The sequence below is a fragment of the Condylura cristata genome, unplaced genomic scaffold (genome assembly GCF_000260355.1).
Source record: "Condylura cristata isolate star-nosed mole 26May11 unplaced genomic scaffold, ConCri1.0 scaffold00029, whole genome shotgun sequence".
Lineage (NCBI taxonomy): Eukaryota > Metazoa > Chordata > Mammalia > Eulipotyphla > Talpidae > Condylura > Condylura cristata.
The window spans coordinates 12624047-12639682 of record NW_004567130.1 but is presented as its reverse complement, the minus strand read 5'-3'; positions in this window follow the sequence as shown (position 1 = coordinate 12639682).

The window sequence follows — 15636 nt, the reverse complement described above, 5'->3', positions numbered from 1 at the left end:
AGTTTCCTGGGCTGCACTGAAGACAGTAACTGCCCAAGAGGATGATGTAGCACTGAGCACCCGGCCCAGCCCGGAGCCGGCTGGCGTCATAGGCTCTTTCTCCAGAAGAAAAGGTGGGCCGAGCCTGGGACGGTGGCCACCTGTCTTTGGGTAGGGCTCTAACGCGGGTACTGAGGCGGGAAGGTGAGGCCGCGCTGGGCGGCCCTGGGAACCCGGGAAGGAGGCGAGGCTGGAGTGGAAACGATTAGAATGAGAACAAACTGGCTCCTGAATAGAAGCTTTTATTCCTGCCGGAGAGGGCTTTGTTCCCCAAACACGTGACACACAAAAGCCTCTACTTGAATTCGGGAACCCTAATTGGTTCTCAGGTGGGGGAGGAGAGGGGTGTCCGGATTTAGGGATTCCTTAAAGGGACAATATAGGGAGCCCTGGGCGCAGGGTTCCTGCTCATTGTCAGGGGAAGGGGGTTGGGTGGGGTAGGGTGGGGTGACGGGGAAGAGCTGGACCAGTGGGGGTGGGGCAGCTATTCAAAAGAGGAGGGGGAGGGGAGGGGAGATGAGAAGAGCGAGAAGCAAGGAGAAACTCGCAGGCTCGTCCCTGGCTCTGTGCCTGGAGAATAGTAGGCTCAGAGGGAAGGACAGGGGGAAAGGAGGAAAGTAAGAAAGGAAAGAAGGGAGGGAGGGAGAAAGGAAGAAAATTCACTTTTATTACCACGTCCCACAAGCCCTGCCTAGTTAGGGCCCTTCCTCCCTCCCCAACCTCTCCTCACTCCCCTCCCACCCTCGACGCCCCAGCTCCTGGCGCCAGCTGCCTTTCAGAGGTTCTTCAGGTACCCTAAGCTCCACCCTGCCCCAGGGTCTTTGCACTTGCATCCCGCCACCCACCCCCCACCTGGTCCTCTCTCACCTCCCCCTTTTTCAATAGCGATCTTGAAGTTCAAGTATCTACATCCTCAAGAGAGCACTTCTTGGAGTCAACACTTCATGAGTCAAACCCATCACCCAGTGTCACTGTCTTTAAGGCTCTTAACTTTCACAGAAATCGTTTGGTTATTGTCAAATTCCAACACCAGGAGAGTAGAATGATGGGCTATGCTGGCCTTAACCCTGACTCTCAGCACCTTGCTTAGTACTTACAGTGGATGATCCTGAGGCTGGCTGGCTGAGTGAGACCAGAGGCCTTAAAACACCCTCACTCCCTACACACCCCCACGCTCCCCAAGCATTGGTTTTAGGGCTTTTTGAAACTTTCTAGCTGGGTGGCCTTGGGCAAGTCACTTTTCCGCTCTGACTTCATTTTCCTCTTTTTCAAAAAGCACAGAACTCACCTATCAGGGCTGTTATGAGGGATAAAGAAAAAATGTAAGCACTGAATATGGGCATACAAAGGGCATATAATGGGCACCCAATAAACACTAACCACAATGATTGCAATGCAGTAGATGTTTCTTGGGGAAGCACAGAGAGGACTCCCATGTGTCAGGTACCTCCAGATGGTATTTTAGCAAGTGCTTACAAATGATGTTGGAGGTAGGCCTTGATCACCCACATTTTACAGATGAGAAAAGTGAGCCTCATAGAGATGAAGAGTCTTGCTCACGATGGCGCAGGGTATTAACAGCAGAGTTAGGCTAGAAACTCATCTCTTCGTGTGTGCTCTTCGTGTTTTAAGCCATGTACCCTCTCTAACTTCTGTTGCCAGGGGGCTGGAGGGAACCTGAGGGGGGGGGAGGCAGGAGGCCCTGAGGGACCAGCAATGAGGAGGCTAGCTCTGTGTCTCCATTAGCACATAGCCTAGGGCCTCAATATATGGGTAAGTAGAGGCTGGCATTCTGATGCCACAGGCTTTGTGCTTTAGTTACTTATTTGCACCCCTACTTTGTCCAAGCACTGGGAGATAGCTGTGAACTGAACATATCCTGCGGTTGTGATAATAGGGCTGAGGAGGGTTAAGACAGGAAGCCCAGGGAAGTCTCTGGTGAGGATGACGGTCTTTCCTCTGGTCTGGGGCGGTGACACCGAGGTGTTGTCAGGGCCCCTTCCAGCCCCTGGGTGTAGGGGCCCTTTAAGAAGATTGTATCCCCCCTTTTACCCCGCCCCCCATAATTAGCCTGCTAGAGAAAGAGCTGGCTAGAAATGGGATTGTGCAGACCCAGCTTTGGGCCCCGAGGACGCTGGATCGGGGATTGTTATGCTAATCGCCTGAGATCAGCAGTTCCCTTGCCCTTCAGATGGCAGGTAGCGGCGTGGGGCTCAGCCTAGCGGCTGTGGCTGCAAACCTGCGGGAGGCTGGGCTTTCCCTCCTTGCTTCCTGCTTCCTCCCACCCCCCATTTACCCCGTCAGACTTGCCCTGCCTGTCCTCCCACCTGCCCAGTGGCTGGGAGGCCTCGCTTAGAAGTGTCCAGCCCAGCTCCTTCCATGCTTTAAAAAGAAAACGGGTCCACAGCCAGCTATTCATCTTTGGGTTGGATGCTAGGAAGGCACAGAGAGGCAGAAAGACGATACCCAGCTCCTCTGTGCAGTCCATGCTCATTTCCAGGCTCTGAATCTCCTGTCCATCCCCCTCCTATTCCTCCTCCCACCTCCAGCTCTAGAAGCCATAATGGACAGTGACTTTGCCACCTACCAAACTATGCCATCATGAGCAAATGACTTTGTCTCCCAGAGCCTCAGTTTCTTCATCTGTAAAATAGGCTGACTATGACTGGATCTACCAGGAAAAGTGAAGACGGAATGAAGACAGGCATGCTCAGCTCAGTCATTGCTGCATGGATACTGCACCTGATAATGGCTATGCCATAGAGCCCATGACATGCCAGCCCTGTGCTGGGTCCACTTATAGGGCACTTCATCTTTCAGCTACCCTCTGAGGTCACCAGCATTATCACCCCCATTTTACAGATGAAGACACTGAGACTCCCAGGGGCTAACTCACTTGCCCAGCAGCCACGCCTGCCAGTTTGTTCTCTTAACCTGCATCCTGCTGTTTGGCACATGGACCTTGAGGCTACAGAGGTGACCTTGGTCGCTACCAAGCTGCTCACATAAACATGAGTAACTGAGTAACTGTGATCTATTTATTACAAAGGATAAATCAGGAGGGGAAAAAATGAAACTAGTATTCCTAATCTAGGAGCTCACAAATAGTACTGCTTAAGCGAAATATATTTAAGCCCAGACAATGACTAGTACAAGTCTGGTCAGAGCAGTTTTATTCAGAGTAGCCAAAAACTGGAAAGAGCTGAGGCATCCATCAGCGAGAGAATGGATGAACAAGTGGCACAACCACACAATGGAATACGCCTCAGCCCGCAGTGAAAGGGAACCAACTCAGATCCAAGTCACAACGTGGGCAAATCTCAGACAGAATGTTGAGTGCAAGCAGCCAGACTCGAGAGAACACGTATGATGTGATTCAATTTATAAGAAGTTCAAGAACAACTGAAACGAATCCTTGGTGATGGAAGTTAGAATAGTGGCTGCCCATGGGGGAGGGGTCAGACAGGGAAGGAAACCTCGGGGAGCTTCTGGGTGATGGGAATACTCTCTCCTGACCTGGGCGCAGTTACATGGAAGTCTGCACAGATAAAAGCAAATCCACTCAATATTTGTTCAAGTGAATGTATGTCAAACATACGTCAATAAATCACTGTTAATAATTTGGTTTTTAAAAATACATTCATTTAACAACCACAACAAAATAAAATAGTACTAACAGTTCAGGGGCTATTCATGAACAAAAGCAAAAAAAAAAAAAAAAAGCTACAGGAACTGAAGTCAGGAAAAGGTTCAACATAAATGCTAGGCAATAGAATTTTATTCAGTTTCCCCCTCTCAAAGGGTGCAAGGTAAATTACAGGGTGGCCTCAATGTCAGATGTAAAAACAAGGACTTTTTAGTGCAAGTAGGTCCCCTGCGACGTTTGGGACACACTTAAACTTAATTTTGTTTTTTCACTTTCTTGCATTGTTTATCAGAAATTCAAATGTAATTGGGCGTCTTGTATTTTTATTTGTTAAATCGGCAACCCTGCCCGCGGGACCCCGCCCTGTCTCGCAGCCTGGTGCCCACCGCAGGCAGTCACGCCGGGCGCAGCCTGGCAACCCCGCCACAAAGGGAGCCCGGGAGGCGGAATCTTTCCACATGCCTGATCAATGGGGGCGCGGAGACGGCGGCGCAAACAGGCCTGAGACAGCCTCACAAAGAGGAGGCCCCTAGGCCGCTCCCGCCTTCCATTGATCCCGGCCCTTTGTGGCTCGGACAACGGGGCGCGCGGGAGGCGCCTCGCAGGGACTTGGCCTATTCTCATTAGGGGGAGAAGGCCCGGGAGGCCCCCAGCCCACCCCGCCGATCCCGCTCCCGTGGACTCCAGGCCTCAGATCTGGGGTTGTCCAAATCCCTTTGGCTCATCGGGCAGGGCACAGGGTGGGATGGGGCTAGACCACCCTGTATTCCAGAAAGATCTGGAAGTTGCCGGTGGGGCATACCCAGATCCAGCCTCCTGAAGACCCCTCAGTCTGCTCTGGCAGGCTTTCTCTGTCCCCCTGGTTACTGGCAGTCCTTGCACAGCCTTTATTATTTTTTTATTTATTGAGCAAATATTTATTGAGCGTTTGCTCCAAGCTGTTCCCACTCTCTCCTGCCCACAGGGCCACTTAAACTGGCCAACTCCTCCCCCCAAGTATCACTTCTCAGGGGAAAGCATCCCTGACCCCTTTCTCACTCCCAGGTTGGATAGAAAGTGTCTTTCTCTTGGCCTGTGTGCCCCCCCCCCCCAACTCCCTGCTCTTCCATCATGATAAGAAGAGCTGACAATTATGGAACACTTACAGCACAGGATGCGCACTGTCTTCTTCCATCCTCATTCGGCTTTCTAGGCTGCAGCTCTCCTTTCCTGAGACGGAGTCTGAAGCTTGGTCTGTTAAGGCACACCGAAGGCAGCATAGCTAGCAAGTGGCAGAGGCAAGATTCGAACCTGAGAGGGTCCCCCCCACCGCCCACCCTCCATGCAGGATTCATTGCTGTGACCTTGCAGGCACTTGCTTGATGTCTCACTTAGCCCATCAGGACATTTATGACTCTGTGTTGCGTTTATTTGCCCATTTCTTCTGTTTTCTCCACTAGATTGTTTTGTGAGCTCAGCACCCGCCACAAAGAAGGTTGTTCAAGGTATATTTGTGGATCTGAACTATTAAGTTCCAGAATGTTTTGTTAGTCCCTGTGGGTGGGAGATGCGGAGAGGACCTAATGATGAAACTGATACAGTTTCTACCCACAAATGAGATTGAAATCAGACACTCAAATAATGTGAAGAGGGGTTGCAGGGCTCCAGAGTCTGTTTTTTGTCTTGTTTTGTTTTTGCCTCACTCTTTTAAAAAACCAACTTCATTGAGATATAATTTACATGCAATAAAATGCACACATTTAAAGTGTGCAGTGGCGTGAACCTGACCAGTGTATTTACTCAACAGAACCAGCATCACCACCGATGTATGTCCATCTCCCCAAAAAGTTCCCTTGTATCCCTTTGCAGTTAATGACTCCTTCTGTCCTGTTCCCAGGGATCCACTGATCTGCTTTCTGTCACTATAGGTTAGTTTGCATTTTCTAGAATTTCATATAAGTGAAATCATACAATGTGTACTTTTTTGTGTCTGGCTTTTTTCGCTCAACTTGCTGGTTTGAAGATTTATCCCTGCTTTTGAATGACCTCTTTGTTTCAAATCCTGTCTCTACTCCTGATCTCTTTTAACTTTAACTTCTTCATCTGTAAAATGGGTGTGGATGCTGTGAGGTATAGTTGAGAGAATGTCTCCAGTGTGCCCAGGACCTGTACACAGTAGGTGCACCATAAATGCTTTGGGTTAGTATACATTTTCTGGTTAACTGCAAACTCCCTTAAGTTAGGTCTGGGGCTGCACAGTAGGCTTTCAATAAATGCTCATGATTAACATAGACTTTCTGCTAGGCAGTAAGCTTCTCGCGGACAGGGATCTAACTGTTTCTTTTCCCCCACTTCTCCCTGCTAATGGCAATGGCTGCTGTTTGTTACAGAGGGTGGCTCCAGAGGCTCACATCACACAGATGCTAAAAAAGGCAGAGTTGGGATTAAACTTCAGCAGCCTAGTCCTGGGGTCCTTACTCATTATTATTATTGTTAGTAGTAAGTAGTAGTATATGGACCTTTTCAAAACAAACTTTAAAAAATAAAAATTTAATTTCTAAAGTCAAAGACATTCAAAAGAAAATACCACTAAAAAAATAAAATAGGCCCACAGCTACCACAGCATGAACTTGATCCCCGGCCGGGGAGGTGACCCACACGGCACAGCAGACTTCTCCTGTCCCACCCGCTCCCCTCAGCTGTGTATTTCAGTGGATCTGCCTGTTCTGCTCCCCACTCTGTCTCTGGTGAATTCTCTCACCATCCCCCCTGCACCTCTGGCCTGTACCCCAGTTCTTGTATGCGTAAATAAATAAATCTTTAACAAATGAAAAAAAAAAAGTGGGCCTTATTCTTCTTCATTATATAAGCTACCGCCAGGTTGTTTTTCCTCTCCCACGGTCTCTAGAATCTCTTATTGTCACTGTAACCTTCTACTGACTTTTCCATGGAGGCAGCAGAATGTAAAAAATAACTAAGAGTAACTAATATATATTTTGAATGTATGTGGCAAGCAGTATTCGAGCACTTCATGTATGTTCATTCATGTAATTCACCAGCCACCCTTTAAGGTATGTTCTGTGCTTCGCCTCATTTTCCAGGTGTGCACATTGGCTGGTGACTGAGAGGCCATGGTATTGGAGTCAGTACAGGGTCCTCCTTTTGAAGGAGGTCACTTCTCTAGAGCCCCTCCCTGACCTTCCATTTCTCTGGACCTGTCTCTCTCTCTGACCCCTGGGCAGGGATTTCTCTTCCTGCTGAATCCAGAGTTTCTCTCCCCAGTCCCTCCCTAAGCCTTGGCAGGCCCGGGCTACAATTTCAAAAGGAGTTGAGTTCCTTCTGGAAAGGGGCTGGAACTGAACCCCTCCCCTCCTGTCTCTTCCCATAAATACCCCCTGTGTGCAGCACCCAGAGGCCCAGGGGAGCCCGGGCTGCTGACCTGTAATTAGAAACTTTTCTCCCTTCTCCACTTGGGAGAGAGAGGGCCCCAGTCTGGGCCAGCCATTTTGTTTTTCATGAATTATTCAAGAGCTGAGAAGTGGAGTTGCAAGCACCCCTCTGCCCTGCCAGCTCAAGCCCTCTGCAAAAATGCCTCATCCACTAGGTTTTGTCCTTTTCACAGCATCAGACCCAGAGAATAAACCACCCATGTGTCAGGAATATTTTAGAGGGGGTTTTCATCAGATCTGGAGAGGGAAGTGTGTTCTTCAGAGGAGGGTGTCAGGAACTTACCAAGGTCACAATGTTAGGAAGGGAACAACCATCTGGGGTTTGAACCCAGAGACAGTACTGAGCTGAGAAGGAGGAAGGGGCAGGAGCAAAAAAACCAGCAGAGTAGCCAGGAAGGGCAAAAGATGCCTTCCTTTCTCTCCTTACCACCCCTTTCTAAATTTCTGGGGTGGAGAGAAGGAGGACGGATAATGAGAGAACTAACTTCATGGAGCATCAGCAGGGTGACAGGCAGACATTTTGCACGTAGTGTAATCCTCACCACCCTCAGAGGAAGGTGTTATTATGCCCATTTTATGGATGTGCAAAGTGAGGCTCAAAGAGATTAGGGAGTTTATTTGAGGATATACAGCTAAACAAGGCCTTGAAGCTGGCACAGCACTCCATGGCACATTCTTTTTCCACCACTCCTGGTGGGTGAAAGGTAGGGCATTGAGGAATACTGACTCTTAAGCCCACAATGATTCTCAGATCAGACTTCTTGCTGTCATACTTCTCGGTATCCTGGCACTGGGTCCATGGGTGCCCTAGGACAAGCCCATTGAATATCATGGATGACTCTAAATGAGCATCAGGATGCTGTCTGTCCTCCCATGCTGGACAGTCTTTACAGACTTTACAAGATAGACCTTTCAGAAGGTTTAGTTCTTCCTCTTGGACATGAAACTGACAATTCTCAGAGAGAGCAGTTCTAAAGTACAGGATTTGGAAAAGGACTGCCTGGTTTCACTCCTTATGAACTTGGGCCACTTCTTTAAACTCTCTAAGCAAAGTTTGCCCATTGGTGAAGATAGATGATGAGAAGGAATAAGTCTGGCTGATAAGCAATAAATGTGATAATACAGATAAAGCTTTAGCATAATGTCTGAAATAGCCCCTCCTTAAGAGTTAACAGAGACCACAACCTGGTGGCACAACGGGTTAAGGCACAGCACCATGAAGCTGTCCACAGCCACTGCAGCACGAATTCGATCCCCAGCCAGGGAGCTGACCCACATGGCGTGACATAGACCACTCCTGTCTCACCCGCTGCTCTCCTCAGCAGTGTGTTTTAGTCGATTTGCCTGTACTGCAGCCCACTCTGTCTCTGTGAAATCTCTCACTCCCGTACCTCTAGTCTGTACCACAGTTCTTGTATGCATAAACAAATAAATCTTTTTTTTTAAAGATTTATTTATTTGTGCATACAGAACTGGGGTACAGGCCAGAGGCTCAGGGGCGGTGAGAGGCTTCACCAGAGACAGAGTGGGGAACAGAACAGGCAGATGGATGAAGTACACTGCTGAGGGGAGCAGCGGGTGGGTCAGGAGAGGTCTGCCACGCCATGTGATCACCTCTGGGGCAGGCGGGAATCGAACTCATGTGGAAGCGGCTTTAGATTCTCAGTGCTGTGCTTCAACCCGCTGCGCCACCAGGGAGGGCCCCAAATAAATCTTTTTAAAAAAGTTAGCAGAGAGGCAGAAATGACCACATGTCTTCCACAAACTGTGCTCCAATTTCCTGGGGGAATGTTCCCCCACACAACTTAGGTCCCTATAGCTCAGATCCAACTTGGTCACAGGATTGGTTGAAAGGTGACCATGTGACCAGAGAGAGCCAATCTGAGGGAACCCTGAGATTCTGGCTGGAAAGAGGCCATCTCTTTCTGGGAACAAATTTATCTTGACACACCTAAGGAGGAGTGGGTCTGCCTGAGAATGAAGCCACAGGAAACAGCAAGACCAAGATAACACAAGGACGCTAACTGAAATCTTTGAACCCCTGGATCCAGTCATGACTACTGAGGAATCATCATTATAACCTATTCCTTTTTTTGGTTTGCATCAGTTTGAATATTTTGTTGCTTACAACCAAGAGTTCTACTAAATATGCCAATAATGCTCTCTCTAATATATATGTATATATATATCACACATATAAATGTGCATATACATCTTTGATTAAAATGACAGTCTACACTGAAGACTCACTTCTAATTATTACTTTTGTTTTACAAAGTTAGGTCAAGAGAGAATGTTGAGTATGAGTTTAAAATTCACAACACCTAGGTACAAATTAAGGGCCTTTAACTCACTAAACTTACACTGTCATAGAGTCTCAGAGTCATGGCTTGGTTTTAACCACGGTTTTCCTTTCTGCTTTCAGGAAAACATTTAATTTCCACCCTGGGCGTAGTCTATCTCAGCTTCCTTGTGGTGTGCTGGTTCTGTCTGCCTTTTGTCTACGTGCTGGTGGTGTCAGAGCCGGTAACTATCTGTTTACAGTTTCAGACAGAAGCATTAATTGCCTTTTGAACCTCCCATTTTCCTCTAAGAGCTCCCCGCTACACTGTCTCAACTGTCTCGCTTGTTTCTGCCCAAAGAAAAAGGTCTATTATTTTTTCCCATAAAGTCTGACCACCTGCAAATTCGTACATATTCTCTCCTGAGGAGGCAACAAAACATGACAGAAAAACATGTAGGCAGCAAAATATCTGCATGAAACAGTTTACAGGAGAAGTTGTCACAACCCAGAAGTTTTAGGCCCAACGATTCAGCAGCTGTGGGGTGGTAGAAAGAACACTGAAATTAGGATGAGACTAGCATTTGGAATCTGGTTTTGTCACTCATATGCTGTGTGACCTGGGGTAGTGGGGGGGTGAGTTACCTCATCTTGCTGAGCCTCAGTTTCCTCATCTATAAAATAGGTGTGATAATACCTGTTTTGCAAGATTGGATAACATAACCACTTGGCAAAAACCCTTTCCTCTGCCTTTTTCTTGTGGGTTTCATGTAGTAATAAAACTAGCATTTATTGAGGACTTACTCTGGGCTCAGCATTATTTCAAGTGGTGTTCAGTCTTACAATAAACCCTGTGAAGTAGTTAGTTTAAGTTCCACTTTACAGGAGAGGGAGCAGGGACTCAGAGAGGGTAAGTAAATTGCTGAAATCACTGCTCAGGTAAAGCTATTGGATTCAAACCCAACAGTCTTTTCCAGCTTATAACTTTGCAAGCCTCACTGCAGCCACTGGAGTCCAGGCAGAGTCTAAAGCTGGCTTTGCTGCCTCCTGAGGCCAACCAGTCCGTGACTGCCCTGTGCCACATGTCCCTTCTGCTCCACAGACAGCTTCATATCCCAAGAATCCAGATCCTACCCACTCTTGGTAGGCATGGCGGGAATAAGGAAATGGCAATTTGGCTCAGAATCCAAGGCCTGGCCCTGAGCCTCACCCCTGCCCATACATGCTTTCTTGCTTCCTGTGCACCAAGAGGAAAGAGAGGCCCTGGACAAGGGTCCTGTGGGAACCTGAAAGGGGGACTCCATGTCTCCACACGCCTTGCTTGTTGACTCACATGCCAGCAGAGCACACACTTAATTGGGCACGCTCCTGTGCAGTCACACTCAGGGAACACATGTGTCTGTGCCAGTGTGTGACCCCACAAGCCCTCCCATGCCACTCCCACACCCCCTCCCAGCTCACCTGTGCTGAATTCCTGGGCTTGGGCAGGAGCTCCTTAGGCAGTGTGGTGTAAGGGTCAAGCACACAGACCCAGCTCCTGACTGCTGGGCTTGAATCTGGTTTTGCCTCCAAACAGCTGTGTGACTTTGGGCAAAGCTCTCATTTTTCTGTGCCTCAATTTTCCCATCTGCCACTGGATGTAACTGACCTTATGGTAGCATATTGTATTTAAACTTTTGGGCCTCCCTGGAGGCTCAGGGATTTAAGTCTCAGCACTATCAAGCTATTGCCAGTCACTATGGCACGATCCCTAGCCAGGGAGCTGACCCACATGGCACAGCAGACCTCTCCTGTCTCCCCGCTACTCCCCTCAGCAGTATACTTCGTAGATCTGCCTGTTCTGCTCCCCACTCTGTCTCTGTTGAATCCTCTCACTCCCCTGCACCTCTGGCCTCCACCGCAGTTCTTGTATGCATAAATAAATAAAAAATAAATCTTAAAAAAATAAATAAACTTCCAACAACACTCCTAGAGAGGTGCAACTGTTCTATATCTACATCACTTGGTGAACAGCCTTTTAGTGATGTTGTATTCTGACAGTTGAGGTTCCAGGAATCAAATTCAGAGATGGAGATCAGCACACAAAACTTTTATTTTTTAAGATTTATTTACTTATTTATGCATACAGAACTGGTATTCAGGTGCAGTGAGAGGATTCACCAGAGACAGAGTGGGGAGCAGAACAGGCTGACTGACAAAGTACACTGCTGAGGGGAGCAGCGGGCAGGTCAGGAGAGGTTTGCTGGGCCATGTGGGTCCCCCCCTGGCCGGGGATTGAACTTGCGCTGAAGCACTGAAGTGGCTGCAGCAAACCTCCTGGTGCTTTAACCTGTTGAGCTACCAGGGAGGGTCCCCAGCACACAGAACTTTAAGGAGTGTTCCTGGGTCAACACCTGAGAAAGGGAAGGGATGGAAACAAGAAAGGGGTCCCGAGAAAAGTTGGGCTTTCATGGAAACTTTGGTCACGGCACCTCTGCAACTACAATGGCCCAACAGAGCCGTGCAGAGTTGACATGAGGGGGCAGTTAGACCAGTATCAAACAGTTCAAGGATATGAGCTACCCTGAGGTGTCATACCTTGGTTTGATGATTTCCTTCAACTGTAGGCAAGCAGAGAGAGGCTTCAGCTGTGACTGTCAGCTGCCAGCACCTCCAGCAGCTAGGAAAATGCATGCCTCGTCCTTGGTGGGGATCAGAGAAGTACTCCCCCCAACTCCAGCCAGGAGGGGTCCATTCTCTGCTCCTCTCATCTCTGGATGCCAGGCAAGGATCCTGAATCAAGGGACAGAAGCCTCAACATGCCCTGACTTGGGCCTAGACTCTGCTGTTGGTTTCTGTGTCTATGTTCCATGGCACTTGATTTAAACCTAGGATCACATTTAGCACATCCTCGAATAATAATAAGGGTGCTAACATTAATGAGTATTTGCTCAATAGATATGAACCAGTTCTAAGTACTTTAAATGGATTAACTCATTTAATGCTTAAAACAACCCTGTGAAGTGGATATAATGTTGTTAGTCACACTTTATAGATGAAGAAACTAGGGCACAGAGAGGCTAGGTAATTTGTCTAGGGTTACATTGTTGCTGTGTGGTGGAATCAGAATTCTAACTCAAGAGTCTGGTTCTAGAACTCTCTTAACCAGCATCCCCTGTGACCAGTGGTCAGTGAATGTGGATGAAGGCTGTCCATGGATGGACAGATGGATGAACATGTGGATGGCTGGATACCTAATATCCTGGTTTTCCCGGAATTTTCCATCCTATTAGCTGCCTCCCTATCCTTGCATCAGAATGTCTGTGTCCACATAAGCAGGGAGCATAACCAACCTCTCCAGAAAGGCAAAGCTAGATATTTTCTTAGCCTCTAAGGACTCTGACCGTCAGCCAAAAGATGTAACAGAAGTCCTCAGAGGCAGTGGCAGCATCCAGGGCCTCTCCCTATGCTGTGAGACCTTATCTGTAACATGCTGTGGCTGGAGCTTGCAGTCAGACACCCCACAATTCCTGGGAGTGGGAACTCAGGTTAGGGCACTGAGTCCTCTTTCATCTGCCTGGACGAGCTGATTCCAACGCACTTCCTTGAGCACTCTGCAGCCACTGCCTGTTTTCTGCCATTTCTCCCGATGCTCTCCTCTTCTGGGCTTAGTCCTTCTCTTCCCCCTCTTTTGTTCATCTTACTATTTCCTACTCCCAACCATAGAACCACCATGGCTGAACATGCACTGGGGCTGCCCACTTTCCTCCTTGTCTGGGCATGCAGGTGCTTAACTGCTATTTCCTTTTTTTTTTTTTTAATGACGGACAGGGAGCACCCAGCCCTGGAGGGGAGATGCATGGCTGGGGCTATGGTTCTGAAAGACTAAGTCTTCTTGGAACCCAAAAGCCTCACAGGAAGAATTTCTAAGGCAAAGAGTTTTGGAACTCCTACAGGCCCTACTCCCTGGATTGGAGCCCTGGGACTACACAATGGAGCACTGTGGAAACAAGTTCAGCACACTGGGTAGGTGCTTTCTCTGAATTCAGCAACTCACATCTCTTTTCTGGGCCTGTTTTTCTATCTGTAAACCAATAACTCAATAATCAATAATCATCTATACACTCATATCAAGGGAGTCAGATTTCCTGGTTCAAATTTCAGCCATAGGATCTTGGGAAAGAGCCTCTCAAAGTCTCAGTTTTTTGTTCTGTAAAATGGGAGTGATAAAGCCACCCACCTTGTAAGGTTTTTGTGAAAAGTAAATGACATAATGCATATAAAGTGCCAAGCACAGTTCTGGGCATAAAGTAAATGCTTGGTAATTGGTGGTAGTTGCTACAACATATTAGGCCAAGAAGGGAGTGCTGGCAGCAGATGGGCAAAGTTATATATTTAAATTCCAGATATTCCCAGATATTCCCACCCAATTTTGCCCTATTTTTTTCTCCCTGCCTTTACTCATTGTGCTCATAGTGAAACAGGACATTTAGCAAAGCTTGCTTTTTTTTTTTTTGGCTGTGTGTGTTACAATAAAACTTTATTCAGAAAAATTGACAAGGCTGTATTTTTTTCATGGGCTGTGGACAATGCTTTGAAAGAGTCTGAAAAATATGTGTATACTTTAGCTCAATTGTTCCACTGCTGAACTATAAGGATATTATTTGACATAGAGAAAAAGATGTTAAGTATAAACTATTTGTCTAAATTGTTTATAATCAGAAAACTTGGAAACAACTTAGCAGTTCATTAAGAGAGGAATGTTTGAGTGAAAAATTGTTTATTTCGAGAATATAACTTAAAATTATAAAAATCATTTATAGTAACCTGTAAAAATATATAAAAATAAATAACTGAATGAATGAAAGGAAAACACCAATTTATATAGAGATGGAATGATATAAAAAGGACCAAAATCAACTCCCCTAAGAATGATGCAGAGAAAAGAATTAAAAGTTTATATGTTAGAATGTAAACAGTAGTTATTTCTTAATAGTAGGGTTTGAGTGGTATTTATTTTCTAACTTTTCTACAAATACATCCCTTGTTTACATTTTTTTCCTCTAATGTTAAAGTATATATTTAGAGATAAAACTATAGGGAAGTAAACTGAAATGTTAATAGTGGTTATTCTGGAATGATTTAGGAGATTATATTTTATTTAATGCTGTATTGCTTTTTATTTATTTATGCATATACGAACTGGGGTGTAGGACAGAGGTAGTGGCGGGCGAGAGGATTCACCAGTGACAGAATGGGGAGCAGAACAGGCAGATCTACTGAAATACATTGCTGAAGGGAGCACGGGGCAAGACAGGAGAGATCTGCTATGCCACATGTGGGTTAGCTCCCTGGCCTGGGATCAAATTCTGCTGCAGTAGCTAGAGATAGCTTCATAGTGAGTGCTGAGACTTAACCCCTTGTGCCACCAGGGAGGCCCTGAATATTGCATTTTCTTTAAAAAGCATATTAGAATTACATATAGCTAATCTTCATTTTTATTGGTTAGTTTTTTATTATGTATATAACATATGCTCACATTAGAAGAAAAATTCAATCAGTACATAAAGGTACAAAAGGAAAAGTAAAAGTTTCATGTGTAGTCTTCCAGTTTAATGTTTATACATTTAGATATAATTATGGAAAAGCAGGGAGACTCACAATATAAATGATTCTGAAACTTGCTTTGTTATTCAATGTTACTCAATTTGGGGATATCTTGCATGATAAGATAATCTCTCATAGTAACTATAAAACATCCTCTGCAAGGTTACACAATGATGTATTGAATTAATCCCTTACTAATGACCATCCAGGTGGATGAGGACCATCAAGGTCATTGCTAGCTTTAGTTTTATCAACACCACTGCAATGAACACATTTGTTTATACTATTTACCTTTCCCCACTCATGTGGCTATAGCTGTAGAACAGAATTTTATATAGGGAATTGCTGGGGCCCAATGGGTTTGTGTGTTTTAAATTTCAAGCTATTGTCATCTGGTAACACAAATATGTAAAAAAAAATTGCTTATTTATATATAATGTGTTATAAATTCTATAAATCTATATTGCCATGTAAATATCAAGATTTATGTGGAACACATGAATAGACAGATGAAAGAAAGCCTCAGTAGGTGTGTTCACTTGTGTTTGTGTTATGCTGCTATGCAAAAGAAACAAGCAAAAAAAAAAAAAAGAACTTTGGTTGGGTTGGAAATAAATCATCTAAGGCCATGTCTAAACATTAAAAGTGACTTTCAG